Source organism: Aotus nancymaae, unplaced genomic scaffold (assembly GCF_030222135.1).
Source record: "Aotus nancymaae isolate 86718 unplaced genomic scaffold, 86718_ANA_hifiasm-v0.15.2.pri h1tg000010l, whole genome shotgun sequence".
Lineage (NCBI taxonomy): Eukaryota > Metazoa > Chordata > Mammalia > Primates > Aotidae > Aotus > Aotus nancymaae.
In genome coordinates this window covers 71,004,473-71,027,516 of record NW_026988421.1, presented here as the reverse complement: position 1 = coordinate 71,027,516, position 23,044 = coordinate 71,004,473, and the positions used below count along the sequence as shown (strand labels likewise).

At 47.1% G+C, this 23,044-nt stretch overlaps 1 pseudogene; it reads left to right on the top strand.

The window, feature by feature from the left end:
* Positions 1 to 18,581: 18,581 nt before the first annotated feature.
* Positions 18,582 to 19,529, top strand: LOC135273906 (uncharacterized transmembrane protein DDB_G0289901-like; annotated as a pseudogene).
* Positions 19,530 to 23,044: the final 3,515 nt, after the last annotated feature.

Genomic DNA, 23,044 nt, shown 5'->3' with positions numbered 1-23,044 from the left:
CCTAGGCCTGAACCCCATGTAGCTGAGAGCCATGTGGCTCTCTCCACCACTCCCAGCCTTTATTGTTCCCCTTAGCACATACGTCACCTGACATGTAATACATTTGACTGACTTATTTGTTAGTCTCCCCTGATTGAGGGTGGGGTGTTTTGTCTCTCTTGTTTGACCACTATACCCACCGCATCTACAAGGTGTCTGGCATGTAGCAGGGACTTAATCAACATGTGTTGAGGAATGAATGAGCAAACAAAAGCATCTTTAGTGTCCTCTGTTCTCCGGACGTCAGGCTCCACTGCAGCCTAGTTGGTCTTGACCTTCAGGCCTAAACAAGGCCCAAACCACAGGCTTTCTTCCATACTGGCTTATCCCACCTATCTAGCAGTTTCTCAGCCTGGGTTTTGGAGACAGATGGGCTGTGCCATTATGAGGCTTTTAACACTTCTGCACCCACTCTTCCCTATATGTAAAACTGGAAGGATGCCTAACTCCTGAGAATGTGGTAAGTGGATTAAATGGAAGGTGTGTGTAAAGAGCTCAGCACAACTCAGTAAGTGCACAATAAATTGTGCCCACCAGAGAGGCAATAGGGCAGGGTGAGGGGGAGCGACAAGCTTCCTCTGGTGCCATCTCCCTCTGGTAGAGGGAGCCTGGCACACCGTCCACAATGGATTCTGAGCAGGCCCTTAGCTGAAAAGAAAAGAATCCCACAATTGATTACTGATGTCTGTCATGAGCATGGGGGCCAGGGGACAGGGGACGGTGAAAGAGAGTAGCAGCCCCAAGCCATACGTTTGCCATCCTGATCTAGAATTTCCACCATTGCTCCTTTTCTTGTGCATGTCTTGACTGTTTTTAAGGGTGAGAGCTCCCCTGTTTTCAACAACTCTTTTCTGACACCATAATTTCTCACCCTCCCCAACCCTGAAAATAGTGCAGTCTGCTCCTCTGAGCCCCAACGTTCTTTTCTCTGCTGTTCCTTGATTATTTACAATATAGCATTTTGAGTTTTTAAAAAACTTTCTGGTCTCCTTTCTGTACATACAGGCTGACATAGCTTCAGGGTAGATTTCACCTTTGAAAACTAACACAGGCAAGTACACGGGACTGCAGTCGGAAAATCTGAACTTGCTGTGAATTTTGAGCTCATCATTTTGCCTCTTGGAGTCTGTCTACCCAGCAGAAAGGCAGAACCCTAAGATGCCTTTGCTGCCCTTGCCGCCCATGGTATTTCAGGGCTTTTGTGAGAACCAGCATTTCATTGAGCTCTGTGGAGGGGAAAAGCTATCATGTTCAACCGGGCACAGTGGCTCATGCCTGTAATCCTAGCATGCTGGGAGACCGAGATGGGTGGATCACCTGAGGTCAGGAGTTTGAGACCAGCCTGGCCAACATGCTGAAACCTCACCTCTACTAAAAATACAAAAAAACTAGCCAGGTGTCGTGGCACACACCTGTAATCCTAGCTACTTGGGAGGCTGAGGAAGGAGAATTGCTTAAACTCAGGAGGTGGAGATTGCAGGGAGCCGAGACTACACCACTGCACTCTAACCTTGGCTTCAGAGTGAGACTTTGTCTCAAAAAAAAAGGAAAAAAAGCTTTCATGTTCTCATTACACGTCCTTGTGCCCCCTCTTGCCACCAGGTATCAAACCGGAGCTTCTGCAGATGCTCAAGATGCTTTTTCAGCAAAGGGGTAGTAGGATAAGGCTTTCAGTGGGAGCAGCGGGCAGCTGGCAGGCTCTGACAACAGCAGAGTTTGGAGAATGGAAAAGAAAAACCAACTTTTCTGGCCTTGAACTAGCAATTGCAAACTTAAGAGTTGGGAAAGCTAAATGCTGCCGTCTGCCGGTCATTTCTATGTTAGCAACATCAAAGTAGCCATAGTTTTACAAAGCTCTTTTTTGAACTCAGTAAAGACCAGGAGGGAGGAGATTGCATTTACTGAGCACCTCCTGTTTATAAGGAACTGTCTTCAACAGTGCTACAGGTACAGCCATAAATGAGCCCTGGATGCTGCTGTTAAAGAGAACATAGATTCCAGAGAGCCAAGGCTGTGTCTTAATGACTGCAAGCCTTAAGCTCATCCTTCAGCCTCTCTGAACTTGAGTTTTCTCAACAGGTAGATGGACCAGTGTGGTCTCTAAGGATCCAGAGGAAGGGCATTAAAAGATGAAGAGGATGTTGGCAGATGGGTATGAGAGGGAAAAGAGGAGGGCATCCTATGCAGACAAAGAGGAGGGTTTCAAGGGAAGCCCTGACATGTGTCTCCTTCCCTCATCCCCTTGTTGGTGAAGCCGAGGGCTGAGTTCCTGATCTTCAAGCACCTGTCTACCTCTGACTTCTGGTCCGGGGAAGGGACAGAATAGTTGGAAAGACTTCTTGAAGGAAGAGTGAAACAAACACCTGTGTCATAGTTTCCACCAACTTTAAGAAATAGAACCACGTAATTACCTTTAAAGTATTCTATAATTTATTTACACATTATTATGTAACTTTTAAAAAAAAAATCCTATGATTCGCGGACATTTAAATTATTTGCCATTGTCTCCAGGTTTGTTTTTCTGGCTTGGGCATCCATGTGCCTGGATTCCTCCTCCTCCTCCTCTTCCTCCTCCTCCTCTTCCTCCTCCTCCTCCTCTTCCTCCTTCTCTTTCTTCTTCCTTCTCTTTCTTTTTGAGACAGGGTTTCACTCTGTCACCAGATCTCCTGGGTTCAATTGCTCCTCCCACCTCAGCCTCTTGAGTAGCTGAGACTACAGGCATTTATCATCAGGCCCGACTCATTTTTGTAGAGGTGAGATTTTGCCATGTTCCCCAGGCTGGTTTCGAACTCCTGGGATCAAGCAATCCTCACGCCTTGGATTCTCAAAGTTCTGAGATTACAGGTGCGAGCCACTGTAACCAGCCATGCACGCATTTCTGTCAATTACATACCCAGGGATGAAACTCTTAGGTTGTAGAGGGTGTATATTTCCAACTTTATAGATCATCACAATTTGGTACCCAAAGAGGTTGCACCAATTTAAACTCACGTCACAAGTATGTGAGTTCCAATTGTTACAGGTAACTAGTCAGACATGAGCAGGACAGGAGAGGGATCCACCCCCACCCCACCCCCACCAGGAGGGTCAGGCAACCATCAGGTAACGGTCAGGTGATTGTTAAACTGTCTTTAATAATTGGTTGCAGCCTGCACCAGGGAAAGGCAGTCTCCCAATAGATAGAAAAAACTTGAAACTGGTGATCAGCAGCTTCCCGATAAGATCTCAGGAGTTGGGAGAGTGAGCTCAAGCAAGCACACTAAAAGGCAAAATGGTGGAGCTTAACTCCCAGGGACACTCAACTGGTGGGGGAAGAATGCCTCAAGTGAGCACGCACACGATTCCAGGAAACACACTGTGTGCTCACCTCCCAGCTGCCAGCGGGCCACTGCACCTGTGTACAGCCCAGCCCCAGGGGAGAATCGGGGGAGAAGGGATGTAAAGCCCTGGAACTATGTCAACAGATAAAAACCCAAGTCAAAGGTCAAACAGTGCACTTGATCTGTGAAATCACCCACCTGGCCCTCTTCCAAGAGTACTTTACTTCCTTTCGTTCCCGCTCTAAAGTTTTTAAGTAAGTGTTTACTCCCGCTCTAAAACTTGCTTTGGTCTCTCACTCTGCCTTATTATGCCCCTTGGTCAAATTCTTTCTTCTGAGGAGGTAAGAACTGAGGTTGCCGCAGCCCCATACAAAGTCGCCATTGGTAACACTGTGATTCCCTGGAAAGGCTTGATATTGTCAGATTTTTAAAAGTTTGCTATTATAGTGGGGTAAAATGTTGTCTTACTGAGTTTTCATTTTTTTTTTTTTGTACCCTCGAACATAAAATGAAAGCTATAAAAAAGAAAAAAAAGAAGGCCTATTCCCTATATTTTAAAAATTCTCCAGGCGCGGTGGCTCATGCCTGTAATTCCAGCACTTTGGGAGGCCGAGGTGGGTGGATCATGAGGTCAAGAGATCGAGACCATCCCGGTCAACATGGTGAAACCCCGTCTCTACTAAAAATACAAAAAATTAGCTGAGCACGGTGGCGCGTGCCTGTAATCCCAGCTACTCAGGAGGCTGAGGCAGGAGAATTGCCTGAACCCAGGAGGCGGAGGTTGCGGTGAGCCGAGATCGCGCCATTGCACTCCAGTCTGGGTAACAAGAGCGAAACTCCATCTCAAAAAAAAAAAAAAGAAAAGAAAAAAAAGAAACTGAGAGAAGAATTTCAAATTCATATGTAACTCACACACATCCATGAACTCCTATATTTAACAACCAGTGTTCCACTTAAAGAAGCATGACCTGGCCGGGTGCGGTGGCTCATGCCTGTAATTCTAGCAATTTGGGTGGCTGAGGCGGGCCAATCACAAGGTCAGGTGTTTGAGACCAGCCTGGCCAACATGGTGAAACCCCATCTCTCTTTTTTTTAAAAAAAAAAAAAAAAAAAAGGAAGAAAGAAAGAAAGAAAGAAAAAAAGAATGAAGAAGAGGAAGAAAAAGGAAGAGAAAGAGAGAGAGAGAATGGGAGTATTGCTTTCTTGCCCAGGCTAGAATGCATTTTAGAAATGGGTATTGAAAACCTCTTTTATATCAATAATTATACTTAATGATGTAGACAGGAAGGAATAAGGGAAGAGAATAACAAACAAGCAGCCAACCAATATTTCATTTAAACCTATGAAAATGCTATGCGATTACTGAGGAGTGGTTTACTTCCAATTATGTAGTCTCTTTTGGAATAGATCTGAGGTGGTAATGTGTGTTTTGTGTATTTAAAGTGGAGAGTTCTATAAATGTTTATTAAGTTTACTTGTTCTGGGTCTGAGTTCAAGTCCCGGATGTCCTTGTTAATTTTCTGTCTCGTTGATCTATAGAATCGTTAGCTCTTCTTGTTACATTGATCCTTTTGCCATTATGTAATGTCCTTCTTTGCCTCTTTTGATCTTTGTTGCTTTAAAGTCTATTTTATCAGAGGCGAAAATTGCATCTCCTGCTTTTTATTTATTTGTTTATTTTTACTCTCTGTTTGGTTGGTAAATCTTCCTTCATCCCTTTGTTTTGAGTCTTTGTGTATTGTTGCATGTGAGATGGATCTGGATGCAGCATACCGATGGGTTTTGGCCTTTTGTCCAATTTGAATATATATGAGTTTAATACTGCCATTTGATGCTAGCTGGCTGTTTTGCCCATTAGTTGGTGTAAATTTTTCGTTGTGTTGATGCTCTTTGCTTTTTGATATATTTTTGGAAAGGCTGATATTGGTTGTTCCTTTATATGTATAGTGCTTCTTTCAGAAGCTCTTGTAAAGCAGGCCTGGTGGTGGTGAACTCTCTAAGTACTTGTTTGTTCGCAAAAGATTTAATTTTTCCTTCGCTCATAAAGCTTAGTTTGGCTGGATAGGAAATTCTGGGTTGAAAGTTCTTTTCTTTAAGGATGTTAAATATTGGTCCCCACTCTTTTCTGGCTTGTAGGGTTTCTGCTGAGAGATGAGCTGTAAGTCTGATAGGTTTCCCTTTGTGGGTAACCTGACCTTTCTCTCTGGCTGCCCTTAGTATTTTCTCCTTCATTTCAACCCGAATAAATCTGGCGATTATGTGCCTTGGGGTTGGTCTTCTTGAAGAATATCTTTGTGGTGTTCTCTGTGTTACCTGGAGTTGAATATTACCCTGCCTTGCCAGGTTGGGAAAGTTTTCCTGAATGATATCCTGAAGAGTATTTTCCAACTTGGATTCATTCTCTTCATCACATTCAGGTACACCTATCAAACATAAATTAGGTCTTTTCACATAGTCCCATATTTCCTGGAGACTTTGCTCATTCCTTTTTATCCTTTTTTCTGCAATCTTGTCTTCTTGTTTCATTTCACTGGGTCCTCGACTTCTGATATCCTTCCTTCTGCTTGATCAATACGACTGTTTAAACTTGTGCATACTTCGCGATCTTCTCGTTGTGTTTTTCAGCTCCATCAATTCACTTATATTCCTCTCTAAATTGTCCATTCTCGTTAGCATTTCATCAAACCTTTTTTAAAGGTTCTTAGTTTCTTTGCATTGGGTTAGAACAAGTTCTTTTAATTCACAAAAGTTTCTTATCACCCACCTTTTGAAATCTGCTTCTGATAATGGAACACACTCGTTCTCCATTAAGCCTTGTTCCGTTGCTGATGAGGAACTGCGATCCCCTGTAGAGGGAGAGGCATTCTGATTTTGAGTATTCTCTGCCTTTTTGGGCTGGTTTCTTCCCTTCATTATATATTTATCCCTCTGTCATCTTTGTAATTACTGACTTTCTAACTAGGTCTCTGAGTGGACGTCCAACTTGTTGATTCCCAGCGCCGAAATCTGAGCAATCCACTGCGCCGGCCAAAACAGTAGTGTTAAGATTGATGGTGCTTTTCTGCCCAGGAATCTCCAGACTCTGCACCAAGAACTGCTGCACTGAGGCACCAGCAAAACTGCCGCGCTGGCCACAAGAGTCGCCCTGGCGACCCGTGGGGCTCCTCCGCTGGGAATCTCTTGGTCCGTGAGCAACAAAAATTCATCTGAAAGTGTGGCGTCCTCTCATTCTCTGCACTTTCACTGGGAGCTACGATCCCGAGCTGCTAGTGATCAGCCATCTTGGATCTCTCCTCATTTATTTTTAATAGAAAAAAAAGGCATACAAATTTATTAATGTATAGGCAGGGGAGAATCAGTGATTTCCAACCTCCTGATGGGGTACAGAAGCTGATATACACTTTTTCACAGGTAAGGAGGAGATAGGGAATGTAGACAATTCCTCTGAGGGGCAGCAAGTGGTGATTAGGGAGAATGATCAACCAGGGAGACAGAAATTAACTTGTAAATGATTCTCTTTGGAATTTGAGCCTGAGAGGCAGGCACTATGTTATGAAAAAGACCGTCCGTCCATGTGTGGTTGCATTCTTCACTCTTCATTTCCCAGCTTCTAGGATGTCCCCATGTCTTCCCTGTGGATCTCCTGGCACCCACAGGTCACAGAGCAACAAAGGTTGTGGCAGAGTCACCTGGGTCTCCCAGAGCAGACAAGACCAAGCACTGGACATCGAATGTTTTCACAATTAAAAAAACACGTGTTCATATGTTAGTTGATACTTTTAGTTTCTTCTGGGAAGATACGTTTATTTCGTTTGTCTCCTTTTCTATTGTTTTGCCTTTTTTCTTATTAATATGTAAGACTTAAAATACATATTCTTGACCAGATGCAATGGCTCATACCTGTAATCCCAGCACTTTGGGAGGCTGAAGTAAAAGGATCGTTTGAACCCCAAAGTTTGAGACCAGCCTGGGCATCACAGTGGGACCCGTTTCTACAAAAATGTACAAATTAGCTGAGCATGGTGTCATGTGCCTGTAATCCTAGCTACTTGGGAGGCTGAGGTTGGAGGATCATGAGCCTAGGAGGTCAAAGCCACAGTGAGCCATGATTGCACTACTGCAGTCCAGCATGAGTGACAGAGTGAGACATCATCTCTAAATAAATAAATATAAGTATTCTAGAAACAACTCCTTTATCACTTGTGTGTATTATAAGTATTATATCCCATTCTGTAGCTTGCCCTTTCACTTTTCTTTTCTTTCTTTCTTTCTTTTTTTTTTATTTTTGAGACGTAGTCTCGCTCTGTTGCCCAGGCTGGAGTGTAGTGGCGTAATCTCAGCTTACTGCAACCTCCGCATCCCTGGTTCAAGTGATTCTCATGCCTCAGGCTCCTGAGTAGCTGGGACTACAGGTGTGCGCCACCCCACTCACCTAATTTTTGTATTTATAGTAGCTATGAGATTTCACCATGTTGGCCAGGCTGGTCTCGAACTCCTGACCTTAAGTGGTCCACCTGCCTTGGCCTCCCAAAGTACTGGGATTACAGGTATGAGCCACTGCGCCTGGCCCCCTTTCTCTTTCTTATAGTGTCATTTGAAGAACAGAAGCTATTAATTATAGTGTAACTGTGGTAGGTAGAATTCTCACGACCCTCTCCTTTTATGATGCCCCCTGAAGAATGGACAGAACCTGTGAATATAGCAGGATATCGCTTCTGTTATCATGCTGCATGTATGGCAAAAGGAATCTTGCAGGAGTAACTAGGGTTACTAAGTGGTTGCATATGAGTTAATCAAGAGGGAGATTATCGAGGTGGGCTCAGCCTCATCACATGGTCCCTTCAATCTGGGGTCTAGAGACCAGAGACAGAAAACTTCAGAGTTTCAAAGTGCAGGAAAAACTAGGAAGCAAATCTGGCTGGCTTTTATTTATTTATTTTGAGACAGGATCTCGCTCTGTCACCAGGGCTGGCAGGCACTGGTGCAATCTCCACTCACTGCAACCTCTGCCTCTTGGGTTCAAGCAATTCTCTTGCGTCTGCCTCCCGAGTAGCTGGGACTACAGGCACATGCCATCATGCCCGGGTAATTTTTGTATTTTCTTTAATAGAGACAGGGTTTTGCCATGCTGGCTAGGCTGGTCTTGAACTCCTGACCTCAAGTGATCTGCCCACCCTTGGCCTTCTAAAGTGCTGGGATTATAAGCGGTGAGTGAGTCCCTGTGCCTGGCCAAGGCTGGCTCTGAAGATGGAGGCTACCTGGCAGTGGCAGTACAGATGGCCTCCAGGAACTGAGACCCAGGGGCCTCCATCCTACAACTAGAGGGAGCTAAACCTGCCACAAGCATGTGAAAGTGAAAGAGGACTCAGGGCTCCAGGTGAGAACACAGCCCTGCCCGCACCTTGATTGAAGCTGGCAAGACCAGAGCGGAAAGCCCAGCCACACCACGCCTGGGTCTCTGTCTCACAGATCCACGAGCTGACAGATGCTTTTAAGCTGCTAAATTTGAGGATTGGTTATGCAGCAATAGCAAACAAATACAGTAGTTATGTCCATCAGCACTTTTCTGTATTTATTTCACTTTCTGAGCTTAAAAAATCATTCTCATATCGCTTGCACCTAGGAGGTGGAGGTTGCGGTGAGCCGAGACAGCACCAGCGCACTCCAGCCTGGGCAACAAGAGTGAAACTCTGTCTCAAAAAAAAAAAAAAAATCATTCTCATGATATATACTTTCTTCTAAAATTTTACAGTTTTAATTTTTCACATTTAAGCATTTAAAGTCAAATTTTTTCTAAGGTATGAAGTAGAGCCCTGACTCCCTTTTACCCCATAAGGATAACAATTTTCCTGGTATTTCTGGGAGCCCATCATTTCTTCACAGATCTGCCATTACATTTCAGTCATGAGTCAAATGTCTATGTAAAGGAGAGCTGGCTTCTGGCCTCTTTATTTTGTGTCTTATTTAATTTGGCTATCGTTGTGTAATTGTGTGAACCAGTCTGTCTTAATTACTACAGCTCTCTAGTTATCTGCTAGATGTCTGGTACAGTAACTTATCTATCTTGCTCTTCAAGAGTATCTTGGCTTTTGGCTCTTTCAAATAAGATTTAAAATAGATGATCAAATTTCATAAGAAAACCTGTTACGGCCAGGCGTGGTGGCTCACACTTGTAATCCCAGCACTTTGGGAGGCTGAGGTGGGTGGATCACCTAACGTCAGGAGTTTGAGACCAGCCTGGCTAACAAGGTGAAACCCTGTCTCTACTAAAAATACAAAAATTAGCCAGGCATGGTGACATCTGCTGTAATCCCAGATCCTCAGGAGGCTGAGACAAGAGAATCACTTGAACCTAGGAGGCAGAGGTGGCCGTGAGCCGAGATCGTACCACTGCACTCCAGCCTGGGCGACAGAGGAAGACTCTGTCTAAAAAAAGAGTTAAACATGGAGTTCCTATTTGACTCAGCAATTTCATTTATCAGTGTAGACCCAAAGGAAATGAAAACATGTGTACACAAAACCCTGTACACAAATGTTCATAGCCGCATTATTCACGATAGCTAACAAGTGCAAACAACTCAAATGTCCATCAACTGGCAAATTAAATGTAGTACATTGGAATATTGTTCAGCAATAAAAAGGAATGAAGTAGTGATACATGCTATGACATGGATAAATCTTTAAAGTCTTATGCTAAGTGGAAGAAGACATTCACCAAAGAGCATATAGTGTTTCAATTGGTATGAAATGCCCGGAACAGGTGAACCCATAAGACAGAAAGTAAGTGAGTAATCACTTAGGGCTGAGGGCATTGAGCGGAAATGGGGAGGAACTGCTGATAGGTGTGGGGTTTCCTTTTGGAGTGATGAAAATGTTCTGAAGTCGATTGTGGAGGTGGTTGCACAACTCTGTAAATACACTACAAAACATTTAATTGTACATTTCATGGTGTTTGAATTATCTGTCAATAAAGCTGTTCTTTTAGGAAGAGAAGGTTATCCTTCCTGCTTCGTTTCCTTCTCCATACCTGGCTGGAAGGCAGATGTGATGACTCGAGTTAATGCAACTACCTCAATCTGTTGAGATGGTAAATGCACAGGAGGATGATAGAGCAAAAATATGCAAACACTTGAGTTCCTGACATTGCCAGGACGCTCTATGCACCCTGGGCTGTCTTCCATGCATCATATGGCAGAGAAATCAACTTCTAACTTGCTCAAACCTCTGTAATTTTAGCCATCTTTGTCACAGCAACCTGACCCGAGCCTGAACTTACACAGTGCTTATAGATGGTTCCTGGTTAAATGAATGAATACAGATATCTGTTTTGTTGTTGTTTTGAGACAGGGTCCTTCTGTGTCGCCCAAGCTGGAGCGCTGTGCTGCAATCACAGTTCACTGCAGCCTTAACCTCCAGGGCTCAAGCGATCCTCCCACCTCAGCAGCGTGTGCGGTCTTCATCACCTGCCACAGTTTGATGCCAAGGTCATTGTACAGGTAAGAAGACTTACCTTCCTCTATCAACAAAATTCCAGAAAAAAAATCCGTGTTTCCAGGCCAAAAGCTGGACCCTGCTAAAAAATATCTTATTAAGCAAAGAAGCCCATGAGCCTAAGGTAATCCTGGGTCTGGGCTTCTTAAAATGTCGAAGACTGAATCTGAGTCTTTGTATCTGAGTCACATCCAAATGTGACCTTGAAGCAAATGCATATTACCGGGCCATCCTCCAGACCTGTGGATCAGCCTTTGTAGACTTGGGACCCAGGATGTGCGTTTTGAAACAGTAAAGCAAGCACAACAAACCCAAGTCTCCTGATTCTGGATCCTGACTCTGCCAGGGCCAAGCAGCTAGGGTGTGTGTGTGTGTGTGTGTATGTACATATGTGTGTATGTATGTGTGTGCATGTATGTGCATGTGTGTGTATGTGTGTGTGTGCGTGTGTGCATGTGTTCTTAACATGATGAAGTGTTTAAAAATAGAGCCCTTGGAATATGACAGATCTAGCTTCTCATTCCACCTTTGAAATTTACTAGCAGGTTACACACCACTCTGAGCCTCAGTTTCCTTATCTGCCAAATAAAAATTTTAATTATTACTACCTCATAAAATTTCTGGTAATATTAATGAGATGATAGAGGCAAAACGTGTAAAGTACTTAGCTCTGAGGCCAGCACTTAGAAAACACTCTATCAGTGACAGCTGCTGCTACTATTTTATGATGAGTACATCACAATGACAATTCAGTCACCTACATGAACTCCATCTATATATTGTCCCTTCACCCCCAAATTTTCTTGTTTCTGAGATGAAGTTTCGCTCTTGTGGCCCAATCTCAGCTCACTGCAACCTCCACCTCCCAGGTTCAAGTGATTCTCCTGTCTCAGGCTCCCAAGTAGCTGGGATTACAGGTATGCGCCACCACGCCCAGCTAATTTTTTGTATTTAGGAGAGATGAGGTTTCACCATATTGATCAGGCTGGTCTCAAACTCCTGACCTCAGGTGATCCACCCACCTCAGTCTCCCCAAGTGCCAGGATTACAGGTGTGAGCCACTGCGCCTGGTTCCCAAATTTTCTTTATGTCTCCACTCACACCCTTGCTTTCCCTCTCAGAGGCAGACCTACCCCCTCCCCACCTCAGGATCCACCCGCTCCGCACAACCACCGCAGATCCTCTTCTATTTCCTGCCCTTTGTTAAAGAGCTTTTCTTTATTAATCTTTAGCCTATCACGCATTTTCTTCTGTATTTTCAATCTCTCACTTTTCACTAGTTCTGCTCCCTTAGTCCATAGACATACTCAGGGTCCCCATCCCAAAATGCCTGCCTCTGAACCTGCTACACACTGGGTCAACCCATCTTTTCCACCTTCATACCCAACTTCACCAAACCTCTAGTCTACCTTTTATCTCTATGAATTTGCCTGTTTTAGGTGCCTCATATACGTGCGATAGCACTTGCCCTTTTGTGTCTGGTTTGTTTCACTTCGCATAACGTTTTCAAGGTTCATCCGTGTTGTAGCATGTAACAAAATGTAACTGCTCTGTAAGTGTGAATAATACTCCACCGTGTGTATATACCACATTTTGTGTATCCAGTCACCTCCTAATGGGCATTTGGGTTATTTCCACCTTTTGCTTATTGTGACTAATGCTGCAATGAACACTGGCATTTGAGTGTCTGTTCAAGTTTCTGCTTCCACTTCTTGGGAATATAGACCTAGAAGTGGACTTGCTGGGTCCTGTGGTAATGCATGATTGAACTTTCTGGAATAAACTACAAAACCACTTTCGCAATGGCCGCACCATTTTACATTCTCACTAGAAGGGTTTTGATTCATTTTGGGTTACCTTCATTCTTTTGCAAGTGGGCATCAAGTTTCCCAGCACCGTTTGTTGAATACTGACCTTTTGCCATGGGATGATTTTGGCGTTTATGCTTAAATCAATTGACATTATATGAGAGAGTTTCTTTCAGAACTCTCCATTCTATTGCAATAGAGCATCTATCTTTAGCCAACACCACACTCTTTTTATTACTACAGTTTGTTGTTGTTGTCATTGTTGTTACAGAGTCTCACTCTGTCACCAGGCTGGAGTGCAGTGGTGTGATCTCAGCTCACTGCAATCTCCACCTCCCGAGTTCAAGCCATTCTCCTGCCTCAGCCTCCTGAGTAGCTGGGACTACAGGCTCATGCCACCAGCTACATTTTATGTTTTTAGTAGAGATGGGGTTTAACCATGTTGCCGAGGATGGTCTCGATCTCTTGACCTCATGATCCACCCACCTCGGCAAATGTTTATTGACCCCTCTCATCTGTTCAGACGCTGCATGAATGCTGAGCTTATAGCAGTGAACAGGTTCACACTATAATGGGAATTTTATTCCAGTGTAGTGTCACACAAAAGTGAATTGATATTTTTTCAAATGGTCCTCGGAATTAGTTTAATCACAACCACTCATGGAGCAGTGGCATGCATCATGTGCCTATATGTAATGAAAATAGACTCAGAGAGACAGCAGAATTTGCCCAGGTGCCAGGTAGAATCAGAGGCAGAATTGAAACCCAGATTGGAACCTGAGGCTGTGGCTCATCACCTCTGAATTCACTGTCTTCGACAAAGGAGCTTTCTTTTTTTCGCAGGGTCACCTGGAGAAGACAGCCAGAGTGGAATGTGGGGACTTCTGCCACACTGGGGACAGAGCAACTGTGGAGGAAGAGGGCTACATCCGGTTCCTGGGGAGGGTGATGATGTCATCGATGCCTCTGGTTGGTGTGGCTGACGCTGGGCTGTTGTCACCCTCACATGCCTCATGGGATCTTGCTTGCCCAGATATTTTTTCATGTATTGGGAACGGACCCTCAGCCTAATTTGTATAGAGCCGTGCCTACAATGCCCTGATCCCAGGTTTTGGTGAAACTCCTTAACCCCTCCATGCAGAAGAATCAATCAAAATGAAATTCAAGAGGGTCTGGAGGAGGAGCCATAATAAGACAATTTAAAGTGGGGAACGGGATTAGGGAGGGAGATTGTCTGGGTCCCCATGGGCTCGGGGAGCTTTTTTCATGTCCGTGCTCCTCTAATGCACCACAAAATGTCACAGGACAAATATAGCAATAATAATAGCAGCTAACCTTTAGCTATTGTCTATTTTATATTTATTATTATGAATCTATATATTGTAAATCTGTTAAGAATAGATCGATAAATCTATTATTATAAATCTATTCAGTATTATAAATCTATTATTTATTATAATTACTTAGCTAACCTGGAGTACTTCCTATGTGAAAACACTGTTCTTAGTGCTTTACAGAACTCACCTGTCAATGCTGGAAGGGAGATGCGTTATTATCCCTATTTTACTGATGAGGAAACCGGGTGACAGACCAGTAAGGAAATTTTCCTGAAGTCTGGAAGATAGCACAGGGTGCAGTCCAGATTTGAACTGAGGTAGTCTGGCTCTGAGCCCCTATTCCTAACCCCTACGTGATTTTTTAAATGACACATTATGCTACAGTAACAATTTCTCTTGGATATTTTAGAGAAATGGATGGGATTTTTACAAAAATCGTAAAACATGATGTACTGGAAATGTGCACAGGGAGTAGATTTTAAATGCTCTCACCACAAAAGAAAAAAAGAGGTAATAATGTGAGATGATGGATATACTAGTGTGCCTGAGTGTAGTCATGGTGTTGGTATGTGCATGTACATCCAAACATCATGTTTTATCCCTTAAATATATATAATAAAAGTCAAAATCATGCTGATCCAATGGGAGATAGTAAACAGAATTTGCATAACTGTTTAAGACCAAGTTTGAGGCCTTGATGAGGTTTCCTGTTGCGGGAAGCTGCTTGGGCCAAGGGCCAAGGGGACTAAGCATTCGCCCTCCTCCGTCAGTACAGGCCATGAGGCGAGAAGCCCTGATCGGAGTCCTGTATTTCTCAGCCTACGATATCCAGGTCTTCACATTTGGGCTCCATGGCACAGACAGGTCAGGGGTCTCTGGCTTCCTATGACCTCTACCCTCTGTGGCAAGGAAAGCTGTGGCTCTCTACAGCAGGAGATTTGAGGACTTGGCTCACCCCAGCCCTGGCATCTGCCCCAGAACCCTTCATCCTCCAGGTGCCACATCGGGCCTGCAGAGATGGAGAGCACTTTGGCGGAGCACCCAGCAGTGGCAGAGTCAGCCGTGGTGAGCAGCCCGGACCCGATTCGAGGGAGGCGAGGAGAACACAGAGATCATCGTGTCTGTGCGTGGGCACTAGGAACACAGGTGCCAGGGAAACTTCCAGGCTTTACCTGGGCAGCCTTCGTGGAAGGAGGGCATAGTGTGCATGTGCACTTACATGGTACGGTGACCTGGGGGCACAGTGGCCTCTCTGTAGCTCTGAAGATAAGAATGACAGATTATATTTAGTGAGCACTTACTATATGCCAAATAGTTTCACTCTCAGATAATGGAATAATCTAAACGGTCTTCAACTCTTTATAGATGAGGAAAGAGAAGCAGAAGGAGTTTAAGTAACTGTCCACATCACACAAATACTAAGGGGTGGGGCCAGAATGGCATCTCAGCAACGTGGCTCCAGCACATGCATCTGTTTATTAAAAAGTGCTTATTCAACACCTTCTATAGGCAAGGCCTTGTGCAATAGAATGGGAATAGCATTACTAATATAAGAATAATAAATTGTCAATAATTATCAAATGCCCATTGGGTTCCAGGCACAGGATTGTATATACAATAATAGTAAAAATGATGATGAAATTATTGGTGACAGGAATAATAATAAATGTAAACTAACTGGATGTTTTATATGTATTATCTCATGGAAGCTTTAAGAAACCCAAATGAGGAATGGAATCTTTATTGTTCCTGTTTTACAGAGAAGGAAACTGAGGGTAAGATGAGGTCAGGTAACTTTTCAAGGCAAGTAGTGGAAATTGGAAGTACAGGGATTTTCACCTAGTCCTCTTCTTTTCCAAAACCACTGTAGGGTCCAATTTCACCTTGTTTTTCCACTCACTCAATAAATACTGACTTTTTTTTTTTTTTTTTTTTTTGAGACAGCATTTCGCTCTTGTAGCCCAGGCTAGAGGGCAATGGTGTGATCTCAGCTTATGCAACCTCCATTTCCCAGGTTCAAGCAATTCTCCCATCTCAGCCTCCCAAGTAGCAGGGACTACAGGTGTGCACCACCATACCTAGCTAATTTTTGTATTTTTAGTAGAGATGGGGTTTCACCACGTTAGCGTGGTCTCAAACTCCTGATCTCTGGTGATCTGCACACCTCAGCCTCCCAAAGTGCTGGGATTACAGGTGTGAGCCACCACACCTGGCCAATATTGACTTTTTAAGCTATGTAATAGGTTGACACTCACTGTGAGCCTCTGCCCTCGTTCTGGAAACTCAACCACCAGCTCCACTTGAGTGTCCTCTGGAAACTCAACCACCTGCTACACCTGAGGGTCCTCTGGAAACTCAACCACCTGCCACACCCGAGGGTCCTCTGGAAACTCAGCCACCTGCCACACCCGAGGGTCCTCTAGGAACTCAACCACCAGCTCCACTTGAGCGTCCTCTGAGAACTCAGTTACCTCCTCCACTTGAGTATCTTCCAGGACCTCATCCACCTCCTGCGGCTGTGGTTCTTTCGGGACTTCATCCACCTCCAGCACGTGTCTGTCCTCCGGGACTTCATCCACCTCCAGCGTGTGTCTGTCCTCCAGGATCTCATCCACCTCCAGCTTGTGTCTGTCCTCCTGGACCTCATCCACCTCCAGCATGTGTCTGTCCTCCGGGACTTCATCCACCTCCAGCACGTGTCTGTCCTCCGGGACCTCATCCACCTCCAGCACGTGTCTGTCCTCCGGGACCTCATTCACCTCCAGCACGTGTCTGTCCTCCGGGACTTCATCCACCTCCAGCACGTGTCTGTCCTCCGGGACCTCATCCACCTCCAGCACGTGTCTGTCCTCCGGGACTTCATCCACCTCCAGCGTGTGTCTGTCCTCCGGGACTTCATCCACCTCCAGCGCGTGTCTGTCCTCCGGGACTTCATCCACCTCCAGCGTGTGTCTGTCCTCCGGGACCTCATCCACCTCCAGCACGTGTCTGTCCTCCGGGACTTCATCCACCTCCAGCACGTGTCTGTCCTCCGGGACTTCATCCACCTCCAGCGTGTGTCTGTCCTCCGGGACCTCATCCACCTCCAGCGTGTGTCTGTCCTCCTGGACCTCATCCACCTCCAGCGTGTGTCTGTCCTCCGGGACTTCATCCACCTCCAGCACGTGTCTGTCCTCCGGGACCTCATCCACCTCCAGCACGTGTCTGTCCTCTGGGACCTCATTCACCTCCAGCACGTGTCTGTCCTCCGGGACTTCATCCACCTCCAGCACGTGTCTGTCCTCTGGGACCTCATCCACCTCCAGCACGTGTCTGTCCTCCGGGACTTCATCTACCTCCAGGATGTGTCTGTCTCCAGGTCCTCATCCACCTCCAGCACGTGTCTGTCCTCTGGGACTTCATCTCGTTCCAGCATGTGTCTGTCCTCCGGGATTTCATCCACCTCCTACAGGGGTCTGTCCTCCGGGACCTCTTCTACCTCCTGCATGTGTCTGTGTTCTGGAACCACATTCATCTCCTGCATCTATCTGTCCTCTGGGACCTCATTTACTTGCTGCAGGTGTCTGTCCTCCAGGACCTCATCCACCTGCTGCAGCTGTTGGTCCCACAGGAACTCATCCATCTACTACATGTGTCTGTCCTCCAGGACGTCATCCACCTCCTGCAGCTGTTGGTCCTCTAGGACCTCATCCATCTCCTGCAACTGTTGGTCCTCTAGGACCTCATCCATCTCCTGCAACTGTTGGTCCTCTAGGACTTCATCCAACTCCTGCAGCTGTTGGTCCTCTAGGACCTCCTCCACCTCCTGCAGCTGTTGGTCCTCCAGGACCTCATCCACCTCCTGCAGCTGTTGGTACTCCAGGACCTCATCCACCTCCTGCAGCTGTTGGTCCTCCAGGACGTCATCCACTTCCTGCAGCTGTTGAACTTCTAGGACCTCATCCATCTCCTGCAACTGTTGGTCCTCCAGGACCTCATCCACCTCCTGCAGCTGTTGGTCCCCCAGGACCTCATCCACCTCCTGCAGCTGTTGGTCTTCTAGGACCTCATCCATCTCCTGCAACTGTTGGCCCTCTAGGACTTCATCCAACTCCTGCAGCTGTTGGTCCTCTAGGACCTCATCCATCTCCTGCAACTGTTGGTCCTCTAGGACTTCATTCAACTCCTGCAGCTGTTGGTTCTCCAGGACCTAATCTACCTCCTGCAGCTGTTGGTCCTCTAGGACCTCATCCATCTCCTGCAGCTGTTGGTCCTCTAGGACCTCATCCATCTCCTGCAACTGTTGGTCCTCCAGGACGTCATCCACCTCCTGCAGCTGTTGGTCCTCCGGGACCGCATCCACCTCCTGCAGCTGTTGGTCCTCCGGGACCTCATCCACCTCCTGCAGCTGTTGGTCCTCCGGGACCTCATCCATCTCCTGCAACTGTTGGTCCTCTAGGACTTCATTCAACTCCTGCAGCTGTTGGTTCTCCAGGACCTAATCCACCTCCTGCAGCTGTTGGTCCTCTAGGACCTCATCCATCTCCTGCAGCTGTTGGTCCTCTAGGACCTCATCCATCTGCTGCAACTGTTGGTCCTCCAGGACGTCATCCACCTCCTGCAGCTGTTGGTCCTCCAGGACCGCATCCACCTCCTGCAGCTGTTGGTCCTCCGGGACCTCATCCACCTCCTGCAGCTGTTGGTCCTCCGGGACCTCATCCACCTCCTGCAGCTGTTGGTCCTCCGGGACCTCATCCACCTCCTGCAGCTGTTGGTCCTCCGGGACCTCATCCACCTCCTGCAGCTGTTGGTCCTCTGGGACCTCATCCATCTCCTGCAGCTGTTGGTCCTCTAGGACCTCATCCATCTCCTGCGGCTGTTGGTCCTCCGGGACCTGATCCGTCTCCTGCAGCTGTTGGTCCTCCGGGACCTCATCCGTCTCCTGCAGCTGTTGGTCCTCCGGGACCTCATCCACCTCCTGAGGCTGTTGGTCCTCCGAGACCTCATCCACCTCCTGCAGCTGTTGGTCCTCCGGGACCTCATCCACCTTCTGCGGCTGTTGGTCCTCCGGGACCTCATCCACCTCCTGCAGCTGTTGGTCCTCATCCATTTGCTGCATGTGTCTGTCCCCAGGTACCTCATTCACCTCCTACATGTGGCTGTCCTCCAGGACCTCATTCATCTTTTGTAACTGTCTTTCCTTCGGGACCTCATCCATCTTTTTGTGCTGTAAGGCCTCTGGGACCTCCGACTACTTCTCCACTTAGTAACCTCTGGATCCTCAGCCACCTCTTCTACCTGGGTGGTCTCTGGCCCATAACTATGATGTTCAAATGAATCTCCTCTGCTACGTCAATAATCTCCACTTGTGGCCTCTGGGACTTCAGCTATCTCCTCCACCAGGATCTCTTTCAGTACATCCGCCACCTCCTCCATTTGATGGGCCTCTGCTATCTGAACCGACTCCTCCAGGACCTCAGCCAGCTCCTCTACCCATGTGGCCTCTGGGACTTCAACCACCATCTCCGCATATGCCACTTGGTGTGTTTATCTGATTATCTGAACAGTATGAACTGCCTTGCAAAATGGATACATCTTTCCTTTTTTGAATAAATAGAAATGTCACGGATTGTACTGCAGGGCTTTGCAATACAAGGGTAGCACTGGCTGAGGATGTGGTCACTTTGCTCAAGTTTCTGAGAGTACAAGTCAGTTGCATTATTTCCTCATCATGACATTGGCAACAGGTATCTTCTGTAGATGAGGAAAGAGATTTTTATTCTTGGGTGGGGGGAACAGAGTTTCACTCTGTCACGCAGGCTGAAGTGCAGTGGTGCAATCCTGGCTCACTGCAACCTCTACCTCCAGGGCTCAGGTGATCCTTCCACCTCAGCCTCCAGAGTAGCTGGGACTACAGGTGTGCAACACCATGCTTGGCTATTTTTTTTCTTTCTCTTTTTTTTTTTTTACTTTTTGTAGAGACCATATTTCACCATGTTGCTCAGGCTTGTCTCAAGCTCCTGGATTCATCCCATCTGCCCACTTTGGCCTCCCAAAGTGCTGAGTTTACAAGCATGAGCCACTGTGCCCAACCAGAGATTGTTTCTAGGAGCCAGAAATACCAGTTTGCAGTTGTGTGTGGAAGCTGGGCCCCATGGCCCGCTCTGTGAGTGATGAGACCCCTCCCTGGCTTGCAGGGCTTCCTGTGTCCTGTGGCAGAGAGACCCACACTGAAGGGCACAGAGCTTCTGGCCACCACTAATGGAAGCACAAGTGAGGGGACCCAGGGTGCAGAAGGAGGTGACAGAATCTCCTGGGAATAAACAGGAGTCTGTGGAAGAGAAGGATGAAGTGAGGAGGTGTCACATGGGGGTTTGTTGAACTCAGATAGAGCTGGAAGGCTGCTCCTGGCTGGGCAAGCAGTGTTAGCAGGAGCACGGAGGCTGCATGAGGGCCACACAAAACTGCCGTGGGAAAGCTCAGATAGCACAGTGTGCACAGGGAACCATCCTGCCCAGCACTTTGCCGTTGCCCTACAGCCTTTAGTCCATTATCTGTAGGAAAGATGATTTTTTCCCTGGGTGTGTGAAGGCTCTGTATCAGAGTGGATGAATGTCTAGAGGTCTGGAGAATGTAACTTGGTTCTGTCAGGGGACCCTGTCTCCCTGAGTTTTTATGGCCCAAGGAGACTAACAATGAGGATGGGTCTGGTTCAGTGGAGCTGCGGTCTTGGCCTTCAGAATGAGGCTGACTCTGGCAGGGAACTCAAGGCCAATCCTGAGCTGCTCTGGCATCCTCTCATCCCCAGCACCCTCTCCTTCCCACCCGCGACACTCAGCTTTGCATCTCCCACCACTGGCATGCGAAATCCTCCCCCTTCCCTGTGTCTTTGCTGCCTGAGCCCAGACACCAACTCTCAGTGGGGCTCAGAGCCCCAGCTTTCTCACAAATGAGCTGGGAATGATGTGGTTATGAGGTCATGATGAGGACAAGGAGACCAAGCCCATAGGAAAGCATCTTGCAAAATAGCTGGTAGGTGGGAGAGCCCCAGCCCTCCCACTGGTTAAATGAAAACATCACTCAGAAGATCAGCAAAAGATCTTTATTGAAGTTCATTAAATAAACCTTAGGGTATAACAGCTCAGGCCCTGGGATTTCCAGTCTCTCTTTCAAAACATAAGGGAAAGCACCTGTCTCCAAGATGAGAATTCAGATCCTTATGGGATGGAGATTATAAAAATGCATACACAGTTAAACTAAGATTTATATCTGTAATCTGTAGACAATAATTCTTCAGACACAGATGCAGCCACACACAGAAGTACTCATCAGGGGCACAGATATTTCATGGAAGACAAAATGTATATTGGGCAAAAGAAGGTCTCCTAGAAATAAACCAAAATCTTTTTACCTTACAGGACAATTTTGAAATTTGAAGGGTCTCCCAGGCCTTGATATCTTGGAAAAATCTCTAGCCCATTTTGTGCTCCATGCCCAGTGCTACCTCCTCTCTCTCACCTCCATGGTGTTTCCCTTAATAAACATTCACAGTCCTGCCTTTCTGGGCGTCTGCTTCCTAGAGGACCAGTTCACACCCCAGGGTATACCAGGTATGACTCCTCATACACTTCAAGCCCAGGCAGATACTGCCGTGCTGGACACAGGAGCAGGGCTACCCTTTGGGTGGTGTTGACTGGGAAGGGCCTGAGGGCACCTTCTGGGGTGGGGGAATATCCCGTATCAAGCCATGGGTGGAGGTTGTTGTGCTCATTCATTCTAGAAATAGTCACTGTGTGCCTAATGACTGCCAGTGGTGCCTCGTGAGCAGATAGACAGAAATCTATCCCCATGAGGTGGCCACCTTCTCCTCACAGGGAGTAGAAGGGGGCCCAGCAGCAGCTGTGGAGCCAGTGAGGAGCCTCGCAGAGGCTCAGGGTTGTCAGAGCCCATTCCCCACTGAGCCACCTGCCCCTAGTAGCACCAACTCTGGGAGTAGACATTTCTCAGTGAGTCCTGTGCCCCCCCACCATCTTCCTGTAATTTTTAAATTGTGTGATAGGCAGAGGGTGGTGGTGAGAGAGGCTCACTGAGCAGGAATGGAGAGAAGGAGAGAACACAGGAGTGAGGTCAGTCCGAGGAGGGGACAGGCAAAGAGAAGGGATGAGAGAGGGAGGGGAAGAACAGAGAGAAAAAGAAAGATGAGGATAGAGAGAGGGGTTGAAAGAGAGAGAGAGAGAGAGAAGCGAGAGGGAGAGAAGGTGGGGGTGAAGGAAGAGAGAGGTGGAGATAGGAGGATGGAATCATGGAGAGAAGCTGATTTGGGCCCAGAGGGAGAGAAGGAGAGATGGAAGAGAGAGACAGAAGGACCTACAGTGAGAACCAAGGGAGCTGGAGGGAGGGAGATGTCCAGAGAGCTGGACAGTGATCCACATACAGAGGGAAGGCAGAGAGAAACGGGACAGAGGAAACCAGAGCGATGGGAGGACTGATGCGGGGAGAGAGGCTGCGGAGAAGGACAGAGAAACAGCCTAGGAGAGGAAGGGAAAGAGTTGTTGAGGACAGGGTCACAGAGAGAGACAGAGAAAGGAAGGACAAAGAGGCGGGCAGTGAGAGGCAGAGAAAGAGAAAGGAGGGAGCAAAGGGGTGAACCTGCGGACGGGGAGGGGGACGGATGGGCCAGGTGAGGGGACAGAAAAGGCAAGTAGTCCTGGGTCTCAGCAGCCGAGAGTTCTTGCACTCCATGGCTGTGACCTCCTTGGGGCCCAGCTCCATGAAAGCCCATCACATGAGGACACGCAGGTCTCCCTTGTGGCTGGGTTGCTGCGTGGAGGCTCTGGGCCTGTCTCTGAAGCTGCTGAAGCAGGGACTTCCAGGGGAGAGGGCTGTCCTGCCTCAGGTTTGCCTCCTCTGTGGGGGGGGGACCCAGAGCCTCCCTCACTGCCCTGGTCCCTGCTGCATTTCCCATCCTGGCCAGCTAGGTGGCCATCAAGTCCCATACCTGGGAACCAGACTGGGACCTCTTGTCCCCAGCCTCATCTGTTCTCACCTGGCTGCAGATTGCAGCCACAGC